Below are 18,236 nucleotides of genomic sequence, written 5' to 3' on the forward strand. Positions count from 1 at the left end.
CTGTAGACTAAGTAGAGAACAATGGAAGCCAGGGCGCATTATCTGTGTAGACATTCCTGCAGCATGGCTCCTAACTTCTTATTTCTTCTATAACTGCTAGCCGTAGATAAAGACTCAGCACAAAACCCAACAATCTAAGAAAGTATCTATATTCCACACTGATTTTTAAGTTATAAACTAAGTCAATTGTAATGTTAAAGTATGATAATTTTAATGTATACTTTTTTTATTAATGCTCACACTATTAGGTTCTGAACTTCACTCCACCATGGTAGATTCACATTACTCCATGCTTACACCATTATCTGGCCCAGCACGCCCACGGAACAGGATAGCTCATAGCCCTTTCAGATACCACTCAGGTGTTAATTACCTTATTTTTATATAGTTTAGGTGGAATATCTGCTTAGTTTGCAATATATGCTATGTATTTTACCCAAAGAAATATTGCATGCAGTCATTAATGAAATGCCACAAATGCTAATACCTAGACTATAATACATGTGGAGAGGAAAACATGCTAAACTAAAGGAAAAAGTATTCCAGGCTGTGAAGTGTAACAAAAAAGGCCCACGATGACAGTTTCATCTGAAATAGCAGATTGAGACATATTAAAATTGGTTTATTGTCTCCCTAATGAGACAATGTATGTAAAGCCCAAAATATTCTATAATCAAACTTACCTGGCAGTATAAGCTTTGAGAAAAGTGAAGCAGCTCCAGAGCTGGTAATTAACAACTTCCTTCATTGTTGACTCTGCAGGAAAGTGAAGGGTGCTTTTACTACTGTTGTAGACTGCTTTACTGCATGATGCCACTGCTACCACGTGGTCTGAACCCAATCTCACAACACAGTAACTCCTTTAATTTTTTCTGAAACTCTTGTGAGTTGCAGTCAAGAAGGACTAATTTTGCACACTAAAATCCCAATGCCATTTATTTGGTTAGATACAATTAGAATAATCTCTGTAATTATAACAAGTCATAACCTTTCAAGCTTAACCATAATGTCATGAAGATACAAAGTTTTTCTTACTCCAGTCTGTTTTTTCCAGGTTAAGTATAGCTCTTCTCTATGCAAATACAAACCCTTATAAACTGCTTCATCACACCTTAAATAGCAAAACCCCAAGTATTTCTGTCCTACCAATATTCCTATTCAATAATGAGTAAATCTAAATATCTTACCTTATTCTCCCAAGTTTCAAATAGACCTGGATGGCCAACTTTTTCTGACAACATAAGAAAGCAACACTGGAAAGAGTCAAGATAGCTTGTTCAATCAAGACTACTGCCTGTAGAAGCTCCAATAATCAGGAAGCAGCATTATTAATAAGATGACCTAGTTGAGAAATACAATTTGCAATCCTTCAGCTGAAATCCTCTGCTTCCCACTGAATGACAGTACAAGATGATCACTCAGACTCCAGCCTTCTACCAAAATACTATGCTCCCAGCATCCTGTCTTTCAAGTCAACTACTGATATTTGACTTTGACCAGTGTTCTCTCTGAATGTTTTCACAGCCTGAAAATAATACATGAACATGAATACATGAATTAAAATGTGAGGAACAGGGTCTGAGCCTCTGACAAACTCTGTGAAATTTTTCTTCCCCTAAAATCCAAGCTTTTTTTTTTCATAAATCCAAATTATTCTTTCCTGTGTATTCCTAACAGGATGTTGTGTTCCATGCTGTAAGGATTTTTAGGCTGTGCCTTAAAATGCCTCACATCTAAACTAGGTTTTCAAAAGTGGCTGCATGCAAATCAAAATACTACTTACTTATTAGCCCAGGGCAATAATTATTTTCTATAAATTTGTCAAATGTCCTTTGTTTCTTAATCAATCTTAAGGGCATGTGCCAGACAAGCAGGTTTTGTGACTCCTGAAAGTAAAATTTCAGGCCAATTTTGCAAGGTTGGTATTAAAGAATGTGTGTGATCATGTGCATTGAGTATTTCAAGGCTCCAATGAAAACTGCAAATCACTAATGGATAATACAGAAAAGTTATATCCAAGTCCACTAAATCCAAACTTCAAAATCATTGGGTAGACCACAAAATAGTTGAATGATATATACAGATGATATCACATGTACTATTGAAGAGAAATAATAAACTGAACTCCAGTACAAAAGCTTATCCCTGAGCCCTAGTGTTCAGTGAAGCTATAATGGCATACCTATGCTTCTGGCACTGAAACTTTTGATCTTAGGAAAGCACAAACTATAAAAAGAAATGAGTCACATATTTTGAATGAGCATACACATGGTCCACAGTTTAAAACATGTATATATGAAGGGCTTTTTTGGCACACTCATATGGGACTTTTTGATAAAGTTTAAATGGAATCACAAGGTAAACATTACTTAAGAGGGGAAAGAAAAAAACAAAACAAAACAAAACAAAACCACCACACACAAAACCAACTGGTTTGGATCTGACCATCTAACAGCCAAAGAAATATTGCCTCTCATACTGTAAATCTGTATACAAACAGTGGCTATTAATCATGTATTATGATCAAATTCTACCACAATTGAAAACTCTGCCATCACAGATCCTTAGATATTTTCATGTTCTGGACCCCATCTAAATGGAAATATTACCTTGTGGATCACATCCCTTCTCATCAGCACTTCCAGAAACCAAGCTCCCTCATACTGATAATCCTGACTCATATCCATTTCCATTTAGGAGCAAGAGTATATCTTTCCAGGCCTTCATAACTCCATCTGTTCTGCCTGAGATTTCAAGTACAGATAAATTCTATTGAATAACACTTTTCCCCAGGAAAAAAAAAAAAAAAAATTAAAAATCCCTGGCTGCAATATGTGGAATGTATACATTGAGAGCAGCATATGGAAAAGCAATATTAAAAAGTATGTCTTGTGTATTAAAAATACGCATGTGATTTAGAAACCAAAAAACCCTACCAACCCAAAAAAACACACCCTGAAAGATAAAACATTACCATTAGACTCCAATCTGTCTGCAGACAATCAATAATCCATGGTGAAAGTTTAGATATAGACTCAGCTGAGTAGAATATTCTGCATCAATTTATTCCTCCAAAGGCTACATCCAAAGTACAAGGGGCCATCTGTAAAAGAAAACATGTATGGGATGCATTAAGAAACCCTGAAACACCCTCTACGCTCTCCTCCAGCTGGTCACTACAGTTCTTTTCCACACAATCTAGAAAGCACTGGCTAATAACACAATGTCCTTAGTTTGATATCAATGGGCTGATACACAAAGAACTCAGCAGTATGAGCAGAACCCTTATTGTTTACTCTGCACTGCTACTGCCATCATTACATCTAAATCTAACATTTAATTCTTGGTGTGGGCTAATGGTTCTACAACACAGTCCATTATTGGTTATTCTGTGGTGTTTGCAGAGGTACCCTTATGACCTTCAGTTCAAATCATCCTCATTTAATTTTTGTCCTCTGTAAATGAACTTAGCTTTGCACTCCCATCCTATTTGACAGGAGGAGATAGATATATCTACTACTTTGTTCGTATTTTTAAGTGTCTTTTCTAATATTTTTTCCATCACCATCCAATTTTCCAGTTACCACATGAACTGGATCTGATTGATTGTACAGTTTGTGGAAATACTGAAGATGACTCTCTCCCACATAGTTTTAAATAAAGTTGTTGGGTTAGGGTTTTTTTATATTTAATTCTTTATTTTAAAAACCCCAATCAGTTCTCAACCATGTTTTTTTGCCTGGGTTTTCTAAACAGTATAGGAAAGGCTGATCTCAATGAGAACTGTAAAAGCTTTTCTAGATTCATACTCTTATCTGGACTCAAATCTCTCAAAATAGATATTCCTCCATAGGCAGTAGAGAAAAGAAACACTGAGAAATAATGAAGTGACAAAACCACAAGCAAACACCAACATCACAACCCATAGCTCTGCCCCCCTAAAAAAATTCCTGCCTCCAACCCCACACACTGCCCCCCTTCTTTTTTTGTTTTTTATATTGCAAATCAATATTTGGGACTATTGCAAACAAATTTTGATATCTGAAATGCAGCAACACCAGCAACCAGGTAAAAACTCTAATTCAGTTTTGTCTACTCTGTTTTGATATCACCAAAAAATTAAACCACATAAAATGCATGTGTCATTTATTCAGCTTCATAGTATTTTTAAGTAGCTGAGTTCTTTCTGATGTTGTGGCTTTTGCGGTAAGCTAGCCAGAGTTAACATTCCAGGTAGCACTGTCTCCAAAGCTATATAAACCTTTACTAGCACAAAGAAATTGCAAAGCAGGAAAAAGTTTAAATTATTGCAGAAATAAACCTAGAATATAAATGGTGCTATAAAACCCTATTTGTTTCAGCACTTTTTCTTTTGTAATGCACTGTCACTATCATGTGGCAATCACACAAAATCTATTCTTCAAAAACGAGCCCTTAGCCACTGTTAAAGAACTAAAAATGGTTTGGGGGTTTTTTTTTGTTGTTTTTTTGGTTGGTTTGGTTTTTTTTCCAGATGGCCTAATGATAGCACTTTTCACAGATCAGCTGCAAAAGTTGGTTGTTTTGTTCTCACTTCTGTGAAGTAAAATTCCAGAAATGTCAGAGTCAAGTTAATCTCAAAGGAAATACATATAATGAATACAGAATCAGGGGGCTTGTCTAAACTGTGACTTTTGTAGAAATGTTATATCGCTTCTGCAAGTATTAAACCTCATCCTGTCATGTGTTATATAGCTACAACTTCCACCAAAGTCAGAACCTCTTAGGACTAGGGCCAAGTCTAGACACACACATACAAAAACACACTGACGAAAGCATCATTTTGAATTGATCAAAAGGTCAGTGCCTTTTCTGAGTCCAAGTTCTGCCCTTTGAAGGAGGACACTAGGAAAAGGAGCATCATGGGCCTAATTAAAGCTCAGTAATTCTGATACCAGTCTGACAGTCCCAGCTTGAGTATGACCTGTGAGGGTATTTGCCTACAAAACACAACTCACAGATGGTAGCTATGGGAGTTTATGCCAACAAACAACTGAGATCTGTTGTGCTCTTAAACCATTTTGCCCTTCCCCAGCAAAGATTCTGAATGCCTGCATCTTTAAACCCGAGTGCATTCTGGTAACTATTTCTCTAAAGAGGATAATAGAACTAAAAAGGGCACTGGATAACCAGAATTATAAAACTAGAGGTCATAAATTGCCACTTTCCAGAAACAGGGAGTACACATTTGGGAAAACACAACTTTACTTTTGCTCTGTTACTTCTACTCTTTCCCTCTAAATCCTTCATTGGCCAACATTACAAAAATGCTTTCAGGCTGATGCAGAATAGTTGTTCTTACCACCATAAATTTGAAGATGGGAGGGACCCCTAGAGCACTGATTCCCAGTTCAGAAAATCTCAGCTAGCCACATAGATTCCAAATCAGACTATTTAAAGGAAAGGACATTAGAGGACATTAGAGGATTTAGATTAACTATTTCTAGAATTCCATAGATGTCTAGGTAATATAATATACAGGATCTTTAGTACTTCAAAATTAGCAAACTAAGGTCAGAATTTTAGAACTAAAGCATCATACTAAGAATGTAAGCTTTAAAACAACCTCAGAGTATATTACATATTTTCATAGGCATCTTTAGACTCACATCTGTGTCTATAACAAATGAGGAATAAAAAAACTGAGAGCCTTCTGACTACAACAGAAACAGAATCAGTCTCTCACATTAGCACTTTGATGAAAAATCTTGTCGAATAGAATAGAATAGAATAGAATAGAATAGAATAGAATAGAATAGAATAGAATAGAATAAACCAGGAATGACTGTATAATAACAAATTACATCTAGAGAAAAATGGATTTATTTTTTTTAATGAGTAACACCTACAGCAATAAGCAGAACTCCTCAGTATGTCAGTGTTTTAATGCATTTAAAACACAAAACTAAACTATTTTGTAAGCAAAACTAAAAGATACTTTTCTTATGTTCCCGAATGCTTAATAAGAAAAATGATACAAATTCATTTTTAATTCAAAGGTTTTCCTGCTTTTAACAAAATATTTTTGAGTCTCATTCCACCAAATCACTATAGTTATCATAAAGAAATGTAATTATATTTTAACCTGACTTAAAACACACTTGTAAATCAGTATTTCAAGTCATACATAATAAAGCAATTTAACATAGTATAGAATGCTTAAAGGTAATAAGTAACTTCTCAGAATGCTTTAAAAATAAAAACAAGAAATACACATCTTTCCATTCTTACTAATTTTTTCCTTCATGCTGAGATACTTTCTGAATGTTCTTTAAAAAAGAAATAAATTCTAGTAGTAGTACCCAATTCCTGAAATAAAATGTTCAGTGAATCTTTTCAGAAAGACTGTCTGTATAGCATTTGATGCAAATCAATCCTACTCACACAACATTAAGAAAAACCCACAAACAAACAAAAATAAACAAAAAAATCACCCACAAAACAAAGCAAAAAAACCCAACTTGTACAGATAATGTGGTTTCCCGCCTCTACCCAACCTGCTTATGCACATGGTTGTTTGCTTAAGTATGAAATCCTGATGAAATTGCATTATTAAGTGCCTGGTGCTAAACATGGTCACACAGAAAGAAGCAGCAGTGGAAAAAAACATTTCAGTCGAAAGATTTCTTCCATAAGCAAACAAACAAACAAAAAACAACCACAGAACAAACAAGTTTCATAAAAACAATAATTCCAATATATAAATAGATTCTGAATGTACGTGCTATTGCGTCGGTATTTTCTAAACCAAAATGCTAATACAACAGATTATACCAGAGCTTAATCACTGACAGATTGAAGCAGTAAAAATTTCCTAGCAAAATCAAGACAGCATAAAAGATGCTGAAAAATATCACACTTCTGCAAAAGCAAAAAATCAGTGTAGGAGTACTTTGACCAAAGAAACCTTTCCAGAATAAGAGTGTCAAAACATCTTCTCAGTCAACCTGTCCAATCCACATGACTGCAACAGTAGATCTTCTCCAAAAACAAAGCAGAAGCTTCATTTTTAAATCCAGTTTCTGCCTTGGAGTGCATTACAACTTGTCTGTTTTGGTTTTTTTCTCATTCTCTCCTCTCAGAAATGTTATTTTAACTTCTCATCATAAAAAGATATGATTCCAATGTTTATACCATGAGTTACATTTATCTTTAAGAGCAAGATGTTGATTTTAGTTCTAATGATGAAAAAAGCCTTTAAAAAGGCAAACTCATCACAACTCATTATGTACTATAAAGGCCACAATTTAAGGATTCTGTAATTCCAATGATGATCATTTTAAAGTAGATTTATAGCAGAAAACAGTTAGATCCTTTGACTTCAGTTATAATTTTCCATTTTGTAATTTAACACTCCTTTAGTTTATATTTGCACATTAAAAATATAGCATCTAAAAGTCCATCATTAAATACTTTTAATAAGTGCAATAAATAAATTTTACAGTGTGCATAAATCTAAGAACAAAACACATCTTAAATTGTTAATCTTACACTTTTTCTCATTAATTGCAATACATAAACATATGTTTTATACAAAGATATTTGCTACAAAATAAGTATAATAAATACAGTTTACCACATGTATTAATCTTAATAGTTACAAGCTGTTAATCTTATATATTAGGTAATAATTTGCAATAAATAATTGTTTATTATCTTGATGTTTGCTTGTCTTGGGTTTTAGCAATATGCAATAAAGAAATGCAATTTTGAATAATTTGATTGTAAGACTGCTGGGAAAATACTGTAAGATAATTAGCTGAGGGAGGATTTTGTTCACTAGATGAACTATAGAGATATAGTTCAATAACAAAAACATGCATTATTGCTACCATAAATAATTTAAAAAGTTAACTTCGGTTTCAAGCAATAAGAGATTTTTTAAACTTAAATGCATATAAAATTAGTAAAATATTTCACATACTTTAGTTCTTTTATCATTCTGTGTTCACTGACTACAGCAACAAAAAAAAACAAAGAAACATTTCAGCATCTTCTAATTCTTTACACACGCATACAATGCACATATACATTTATACCTGTCTCCCCCATCAATATTTGCCTGTTCAATAACATGTCATGTATTTATCTCAGTATCAAACCATCTTCTGTCCAGTTCTAGGACAATGTGTGTTTTACCATATGTACTAATCCCGATAGAAATTGGGTTTCGTATATATAAAGGGGAATAATTTGTCACAAAGATTTGTTCATTAGTGTAGTATTTTCTCACCTTGGAACTTGGCAACATGCAATAAAGAAATGCAATTTTGAATAATTCGATTGTAAGACTGCTGGGAAAATGGGGTAAATTCTAATTAGCTGAGAGAGGATTCCAGTCACCTCAGAAGGAGACTGCTGCTTGCCTTCAGTAACTTTAGAAGTTTGCTTTTAGCAAGTAAATGTTACCTCTTAATTTAAGCAAATAGATACAGTAAAAGGACTGCAAATGTATCACTTCTACAGAAACAAAAGCATAGCTACAAACAGTAAATTAAACATAGGTCCTGAAGCCTCAAGGTGCTTGGGTTGGGCAGGAAAAACAGTATTAGCATTAGATAACATCTCCCTGTACCATTCAAGTGGTCAGCATAAGGTATGTATTTTTAGGTAATAGTGTAATTTTTAACATATTCCACAAATTTTGCCTTTTTTTCTTTCTTTTTTTTAATTCATGGCCTAATTCTGATAAGTATAGAAGTTGGACATGCCTGTAAGAAATACAACAACAAAATTTCTAAGGTAAAGGTTTTTGCAAACTCTGCTGTCCACTGGCAAACTCAGAGCTGCAACACCCTTTAATCACCATCATACCAAAGCAGAACATGTTTATACTTTCTGTGTTCTAGATGCAGTATTCGAATGCCAGATATTCCTGTCACACATACAGAGCAACAACTTCTTCCTGAAGTGAAAAACTTACTATGAAGCCAGAATTTGCAGAACACAATCCAAACTATTTTTGGAATTTCACTCAACTTTGCTTTCATTGCAGCATCACTCTATTCCTCTGTTTGATTTCCCTGTAATCTGGCTCTGTTTATAATCTGTAAACCACGCATGTCAAATAAAAAGAAACTGCATTACAAATGCAAGCAGTACAGTAGGAAAATAACTCATCATTAGGTCACAGCATTTCATAATTTGTATATTACTAAAGTTATTACTATACACATACCTACAGTATCTCTGAAAATTATCTACTGATAAGCATTGCTATATATGGCAGTATCTGTAAAGGAATGCCACTTACTGTTAAGAAAAGAACACAGCCACACATTTATGATATGTAAATTGCAAACAGTAACTATAATACTTGTTCTCCCACCTTTTCACTTTGTACCATCGTGTAAACAAATTATTTATGTTGCTTGAACTTCATCTAAAACTTACTACTTAACCACCAGAATTTGCTGACATTTAGGAAATAAGGAAAGACAGACTGCTCTCCTTTAGTGATCAGAACCTGGTGTGTGCATATATATTTACTTAGCAAAGTTGAAAGAAAGAATTCACCTCTCTAGCAATTTTAACAATTAAATGACAGGGCATTCAACACCGCAATGCAGGTAACAAAACACTCATTGTTAACATACTGTAAAACAGTGGTGGAAGGAAAATTTATTTGTAGGTAGATTTACAGAGGTGTATTTATACATACAAATTTTAAACTAACTCAAGTCTGAAAAACAGTGCTCAAAATTAGAAAATATTACAGGCTTAATCGTTAGAGAAGATGAAACACATGAGGAAAACAACTAACTCACAGTGGGGAAAATAAAATGCTCAAAACCCAACTCCCACTTGCCTTACTTACATGAATAACCTTATCGATTTTAATGGGACTACCTGAACAAGTAAATCATGGAAGAGAACAGGATCAACAGTGGCAAACCTATGATGGGAATGAATTCAGAAGCCCTTTGCATAATATCCAGGAACGATTTCCATCTAGAACTCAGGAACTGGAATAAGACCAGTTCAGGTACTCAAATGAATTTGTACCCAGCATGTAACAAGAGAAATCAGAAATCCGCATCTTCCATTCACTAAAGATAAAAGGAAAACATCCTCAAAACAAAAGTGTTTTTTTACACCAGATGAAAGGCATTTGTTAAACAAAGAGCTAAAGAAGTCTGCTATTCAAATGAAACACTGTACTACAAAAACACAGCAAGACAAGCATTATTAGAAGCTTCACAGCAGATGGAAAAGCTACTTTGTTGTAGCCTAAAGATGTAAAATGCAATACCAGTCCCTAAGTGGCACTGGTACAACTGTGGAAATCATGCAGCCAGATGAAGCACATAAATTTCCCATATGAACAATTGTTTTCATTTTCCTCCCATGCCACTAGATATTATAAGTGGAAAGTAAAACACAAGTAAATATGTTCATTCCACTCTTGTGATCAGTGATAAATGAAAGGCTATTGAGCCTGACAAAGGTCAACCATGGCCTCATTGCAGTTTGCGGCTGCCCCGGTGTGCGGCAGGTGCATGTGCCTATACTCCCACCAACAGGCCGCAAGTGGGATCGCTCCCTGGGTGCCTTACCCAAGACCGGTCGTAGTGGCGTTCAGCTTTGAACGCAGAAAGGATTTTCCCGGCTGCTGTTTGTAGAATAAAATACAATACGGTCAGTGAACACTGATGCAAAACAGTCCATTTCTTTAGACAAACAACAGCAGCGGAGAGAAAGATCATCATCAGCTATAAAACACAAACAACAGAGGGGAAAAAGTGGCAAGAGCATTTCAGGGGGTTATTCGTAGAATCATGGCAAGATTTCAGAATATTAAATGGGTATTTCAAGAAAATTCAAAATATTAATAACACAAATAAAAATAGATTAGTATGTATGCAATTGTCCCAGACGTTCTCTGTCCTTCACTGTCTATATTTACACTGCTACATATTTTCCTGAAGTTCTTAGTGTCTCAGCAAGAGCTGCAGGCACAAGTCCATAGCCAGATACTATTCACTGCAAACCTTAACGTACAGCAGGACTCAAGGGTAAAACTAATACATTTAATTACTAATTCCATGTAAACACAAAATCTTTGTTATCCTACCCAAATTTTAGACATATTCCAGAATTTTTATTCTTATAACTACAGCAGCAAAATGAAGAAGCATTAAAAAACACCCATTTGTAATAGGCGGAATTGGGTCAATGTCATCTTTTGGACAATTAATTTCATGTTATGAATCTAATGCTATTAAATTTTCAGTAGCACATTTACTAGTTCAAAATCCCATGAATAGGATGTTTAAAAAAAAAAAAATCTATTACAATTACAATTGTTAACCAAAAAAAAAGGGGAGGGGGGGAATTGTAGCAATAAATTGGAAACTGCATCAGGTGGAAAACAAAATAAAAGCTAGAATTTCAGAAATCTGAACATGTTTCTTAGGATTGCTAGATGTTGCTAATATTATCCATCCCTCCGTTTACTTGTAGGATAAAATACCATAAAACACACAAGGGAAAAGGGAGAAGGGAAAAGGGAGAAGGGAAAAGGGAGAAGGGAAAAGGGAGAAGGGAAAAGGGAGAAGGGAAAAGGGAGAAGGGAAAAGGGAGAAGGGAAAAGGGAGAAGGGAAAAGGGAGAAGGGAAAAGGGAGAAGGGAAAAGGGAGAAGGGAAAAGGGAGAAGGGAAAAGGGAGAAGGGAAAAGGGAGAAGGGAAAAGGGAGAAGGGAAAAGGGAGAAGGGAAAAGGGAGAAGGGAAAAGGGAGAAGGGAAGAGCAAGGGAAGAGCAAGGGAAGAGCAAGGGAAGAGCAAGGGAAGAGCAAGGGAAGAGCAAGGGAAGAGCAAGGGAAGAGCAAGAGCAGAAGGAGAAGGGGAAGGGGGAAAAGCAGAGCAAGAGAAAAAGGAAAAAGAAAAGGAAAAGGAACTAAAATAAACCACAAAAAACACATAACAAACACAAAGAGAGGGATGGAGATATTCCAGAAGCAGCCAAGACCTAAAAAAATAGCCATATACAAAGCAGATAAAACTTCTGAAAGTGGCTGTGAATAGGATATGTTTAAATAATAAATATACTTTGATATTTTGATATTTTTACAGTCACTATTTTTGCAATATATTACATTGATGCTCCTCTTTCTTTACCAGTCTCTATATCTGCCTTAAATCTGGATCTCAGTTACTTGAGCAGGATTTTATATAGTCTGTACGTTCTAAGAAACAGCACAGGAAAAAAAAATATATATAGCACAACTAACCACAGGAAATACTGTTATCTACACATTCTCTGTTTCTGTAAAGAAGAAGCGACAGTGAAGACATTAAGTCAAATTTTGCTTCCTCAATACAAAGCCCAGGGCAGCAATGGAAAAGAATGAGAGGAAGGAGTAGAGACAATTCTGCAGCATAGCTGTATTTCAGGGGATGGCACAACTGCAAAGCTCCAGCTCCAGAGCCAGGAGCAGACCACTCAAGGGTAGAGGACCTGTGCTGCAGAAATACCAGCAAATGCAGTAACTTGACCTAGCAGAAGCATAACAATGTCCAAATAAATGCACTCCCTTAGAAGCTGTCAAAGGCAAAAATGACAGCAAGGTACTGCTAAGCAATTTACCAGAACACAGATTTGTAATTGTTAAGTTCTTAGTAAGAGCCTGTTTGCAGTTCTTTGTGAACGACAGACCAATTGCATACATTTTTAGTTCATAATTCATATGCAGACTTCTGAGATTCAGTAATCATTCCTGAGTCAACAATAGAAACTTCCCTGTGTTCCCAAAATAGCACGTGGAAATAATGCTAGGTATTTACAGCATATTTACATAAGCAGCAGTCAGAACAATAGGTACTACTACTGCTGATAGTGCTACTTTTGTCTTTTTGGGTAGCCCATTGCATCTTACCCAGGCACCTCTTAAAATCTGGCAGATCAGAAGTATTTCAAAGTTTTCAAATCTGCTTCAGTACCACTCTTCTACGTTTCAATCTCACAGAATATATTGGAGATTTCTGGCAAGATAGGCAACAAAAGATGGAAGCAATCTTATGCACGCAAAATTAAAACAGGAACAACTAGAAAAGGAAGGAATACATAGATTCTTCAAAAGTGGGGAGGGAGAACAAATAAACACCATGAAAAACAAATGACAATACTTTAAAGATGTACCACAAAAACCTCACTATTACAGCAGAGTGAGTGGCTGTGTTCTCCTGAGTCTGATGAACTTCATCAAAGAAGGTACCTGTAGAAATTTTTTCAGAACTCTTCCTTGATCACTTCATAAAGAAAGGACATAGCAGAGACAATCACACTAGAATAGCTCCAAGAGGTAAGAGGTCTGTTGTTTAAAACAGACAATCCATTCGAGGCCAAGAATGAACTTTGGCTTTTCTACCATCTTGCTTCCAGATGTGATGACTTTAGATCAACTCCAAGGCAGACTGAAGATGAGCTAGACTCCTTGAAGGACTGTGTATAAATTGGACTTTTCTGGCCACCTCGAAGGAGACAACGTACATTTCCAGCAGCCTTACTCTCAGTGTAAGACCTACCCTTTTGCCTCTCCCCAGCCACTCCCACCAGTTAGAGTGAATAATTTTCACAATGTTTTTAGATTTACTCCCACAGATATAGCCTGCCCAGGTGTTAAGGTATAGTATGCACAGACTAGAGGGGATTTCATATGACATTTATTTTGTTTACATACTAACCAACAGCAAAAAGTTAACGGGGCTTACACATAGAAACAGTTACAATAGAGACCAATTCTATATGTAAAAATCTCAAGAGTTCCACTTTAGAAAAATCACTATTTTAGCTGAGAAGTAACTCAGATCAGGTCTCATGCTGCATGTTACATTGAATGAAACAGGTCCTTGGTCCCCAGGTTTCTTTTTGGAATGAACTCCTTTAATTCCACTTTTTTCTCCTCATGACCTGCCTCCCTTCCAGCCACCATCTTCCCTTTCCTCCCTCCTACTCACCACATTGCTTTCTGCCACTGCCTGATGCTCTCTCCTTGTCTTCTATTCTTTGTTCTTCTGATTCCTGCTGCTACCTCCCTCCTCCCCCAGCTGCCCAATTTGGCAGTGTCAGCACAGGGCCCAGTCTAATAAGCCTGAAAGAGCTTATTAATTTAGGCTTCATGCCATGCCTCAATGCTACTGGTGTATCCCTGGTATCTGGGAACCAAAACATAGACTTTCAAGCTTCACTGTAATGTGGAACTCAAACATTTCAGAATTAAAAACTGAATTAACAATTTCTAAAATATTTATTCTACAGGCAGGCAAAATTTGAGTACCAATCTCTGTCTCTATTTCACTAAGCTATCTGAAGCTCCATTAGTTCATGTTTCCTGAAATCACAAGAATTGCCATGCTTTACTATAATTTTATAGTCAAGGTGCTTCATCTTCATATTGAGTGGGTTCTGTGTAGTGGGTTCTGAGTTCACCAACTCACCAGCTATTTCAGGTGTACCCACAAATGATTTCTGTACATGTGAGAAGCATCACAATTTCGCTGCACAGCAAAGGTTGCAGGGAAGCCTTGTGGTGCACAAAAAGGACTTTTGAAAGAAACAGAAAATAGCTTCTTAAAAAAAAAAGAAGCTATATGGACACCACAAAAATTGGTCTAGACCATATGATAAAGTGAAAATCATGTGACACCAAATATTAAGCAGCATGTGATACTGTTTGTAGATTTTATATACTTTACCAACATGTTGATCTTTTTTTATTAACTCTTAACATAATTTTGATAATATAAAAATCACCACTACTCTCTCTGCCAAAAAGAAATACTAAATACAGTGCTAATATGTTACAGTAGAAAATTGCTAAACAATACAATAGATCTTAAAACAAAAAAAAAAAATTATATAGATTTCCTGTAGTTTCCCTGCACTATTTTCAACCCTTCTCACAAGGGATACAGCAAAATGGCAAAGAAAAGTGAATTTCCTGCTGTTACAGCCACTTTGGATGCTCATGCTTCTGTTCCTGTGGAGCCAGCTTGGATCAATTTCAAGAAAATAGCCTTTATCTACACTTTTGCACAGAAAACACATTTCAGTTTTGTGGAGATGCAGTATTTGTCTGTGGTCAGTATTTGCATCTGCGGCACAACAGTGTTGTCACTTGAATATAATCGAAGCGTAGCATACTATCGGATTTACAAAGTACTGCAAGAAAATTATTTTGAATTTTATGAATAAGGTAGAGATGCATCTAGTTCAGAATTCTTAATATCATTTAGGCACTGTACATCCTGTATTATATGCACCTGGTATGCTTTTGTCTGCTGAAGCAGAAACTGAAAATTTACTGAAAATCAGTATTGTTCCCATATTGAGCGTGAAGATGCTCACATTGTCATTTGTAGATCATCCATGTCTTCTGAACTAATCAGGAATGAGAGACTCTCTGTAGCAGTTAGTTCTAATCCAGTTACCAGGTGTGACAACATTCATTCATTAGCATTATATTATATAACTCTATGGCCAACTCATGTCACCAAGAAGAAAATTTTAAAGACGTGTTTGTTTTAGGTTACAGACACTCAAGTAAATTAATGCACAGAGCAGCAGCACACAAATTTAGTTACTACTACTTCATTGAGGACTTAATAACAACTGATGGGCTGTAATCTCACAGCAAAAGACTGTAAAGACACATGTTTATATTCATGCCATAGTTAAACTCGTCATAGCTTGTGTTTGAGTATACCTTTGAAGGGGAGGTGGGGGAAATCAGGGTATCATGCAGACTTCAAGGACACAAGACTAAACATACAGTCAGTTTGAAAGAACTCCAGACAGGCTACCAACGAAATCTGAATCAACCATCCAGCTGTCATTCTGTTCATTCACAGTTAACACACGCATTACCTGGCCTTTATTCCTTCAAATTTGTTGCATAAACATACAAAAGCACCTTACAAACTGTACACTCTAAACAGACACATCTGTAACTAAACAAATCACAGCATCTCTGTAAGAAGAATCCACAAGAATCAAAGCAAAATCTGAGTTCAGACTTTCTTACATGACTCCAGGAGAGTTGATCAATAGTAGCCTATCTAGGTCCTTGTTTCAAAGCAAATAGAAGCACAGGGTCAGTAGGAACAGACTAATTCCTAAATTGTAAATCAACATTACTTTATCTTTTGTACATGAATACACTCTACCAAAAGCACAGCTCCCATTTTGAATGTCAGCTCTCTGGAGCAATAGTTGTGACAGAACACAGCAGAATGTGCAAATTTCTTAAGCTGCTTCATGTAATTTCACACTAATTTCCAGGTATTTAAAAGGAAAAATGGTGGAAATTAGTCTGATTGTTGCTAAAACTTAGTTGTGCCTCTTAATAAAGAGATCAGGTACAAAGTATGGTAGGTATTGTTTCCTCTCTATGCACTCCATAAATCTGTTTCTTCGATAAACAATTCAAAAAAGGCCCAAATTGCTATTGCTATCATGATAAACATTGGAAAGTTCTGCTTGACCTTTTATTAACATTTTTCTATACCAATATGGTTCTTTTGCTACAAGCACCCTAAGGAATTATGAAAAATACTTTTTTCTGTAGTTTAGCCCATGTGCACTTAATAGGCTCACAAATATAATACCATTATAAAAAAGAAAAACTGCCAACACTGCTAAAAAAATTGTCATAACACTAAATTATTATATAAATATAAAAGGAGTATGTCTGTAAAATATTCACTCAATGAACATCCCAAGGTGATGATTTTGCTATGTTGTTTTTATTCCTAGGAGATCCATAACACATTTGGATATGCCACATGTCACCACATGAATCAGGCAGTTAATGCATGTGCTTTTTAGAAGCAGAGATGTCTTCCCAATAGAATGTGCTATAAAAAAAATAATGTTGAGATTCTGCTGCTTTGTCTGATAGGCATAATTTAATGTCTTGCTTATAAAGCTGCATCTTAAGGAAAAATGTGCACTGTCCTATGTAGTTATTTACAATATGTTACTAAATCTATGCAAATATATTTCCCTGAGCTTGCTATTATATAACAAAGGTCAACAATGTCTGAAATATTTTGAAACACATTCCTAATATATTTTGTATATAGCACTAATGTCCAATGTACATACATATATCTTAATATATTTTCAGATATTTCTATTCATTTTATCTTGCTGTAGATTTTCACAATAAATAACGTGTGAGGCTTTTTGTTCTAAGACTCTAGAAAATGGCCTATCAGGATATAGCTTTTAATTAAGAATGGTGATTACATATTTGTTAACAATGCATTATCTAAATCACTATGTAATAAGCCAGGACTATTTAATAAAATAAATTTTAGTAGTTAATATTCAATACCAGTCAATAGTAAACAGATACTTAGTTGAGAAAAACGAAAATAAAAGAAGCTTTAAAGTTCCAATTCCTATGGGATTAATTTCATAATTACTATCATTCATATTTTTTTCACTAACATTTAACCAGCAGATCCCCAAATCATACTTTTATGTCCCATTTTAGGATAAGTATTTCTCTCTTTTTGGTGAAAACTCCAGACATGTGATTCCACTTACAGTATCACAGTATCACTAAGGTTGGAAGAGACCTCAAAGATCATCGAGTCCAACCTGTCACCACAGACCTCATGACTAGACCATGGCACCAAGTGCCACGTCCAATCCCCTCTTGAACACCTCCAGGGACGGTGACCCCACCACCCCCCTGGGCAGCACATTCCAATGACGAACGACTCTCTCGGTGGAGAATTTTCTCCTCACCCTTTTGTCATTTATGTCCACATTATTGTTAACAATTTTTTCCTTTCCTACAAATAAAATTGTATAAATGATTAGCAGGTTGTAAAGTCATGTGCATTACACAGAGCAAGAGTAATAGTTTAAAAGGCAATATATGTTTTTTCCCATGCTTTCTGTATTTTTCCCCCTTTTTACACAGCACATATTTCCTCAACAGAAGAGTAGATGATTTTTTTGTTAAATTAAAATATCAAATGGTCCAATGTATATGAAATTCCCCTGAAATGCTCAGCAATTTTTATGTTGCCCTGCCAAGTAATGGACAACTTTTCAAATTTTATACACATATGATTTCAAAATGAAAGTTCCAAAAACTAATCAAGTGACATATAGTAATGACAGTTTTTTCCATCTTTCCTATGTTAAATCTGTATCCTGACATTTTAGCATAGCATTAAATGTAT

General features: G+C 35.4%; 1 long non-coding RNA gene across 1 annotated transcript in view; it reads right to left on the reverse strand.

Annotated features, from left to right (window-relative positions):
- Positions 1-683: 683 nt before the first annotated feature.
- Positions 684-18,236, reverse strand: part of LOC137447268 (uncharacterized) — a 77,018-nt gene continuing 59,465 nt past the window's right edge. Inside the window, exons 2-3 of the long non-coding RNA XR_010988840.1 lie at positions 2,975-3,103; positions 684-756 (exon numbers count right to left, since the gene is read on the reverse strand). This is a non-coding gene — a long non-coding RNA (uncharacterized lncRNA). The remainder of the gene's footprint in view (positions 757-2,974; positions 3,104-18,236) is intronic.

The sequence above is a fragment of the Melanerpes formicivorus genome, unplaced genomic scaffold (genome assembly GCF_026170545.1).
Source record: "Melanerpes formicivorus ecotype bairdi unplaced genomic scaffold, bMelFor1.0.p_v2 SCAF_20, whole genome shotgun sequence".
NCBI classification, from domain to species: domain Eukaryota; kingdom Metazoa; phylum Chordata; class Aves; order Piciformes; family Picidae; genus Melanerpes; species Melanerpes formicivorus.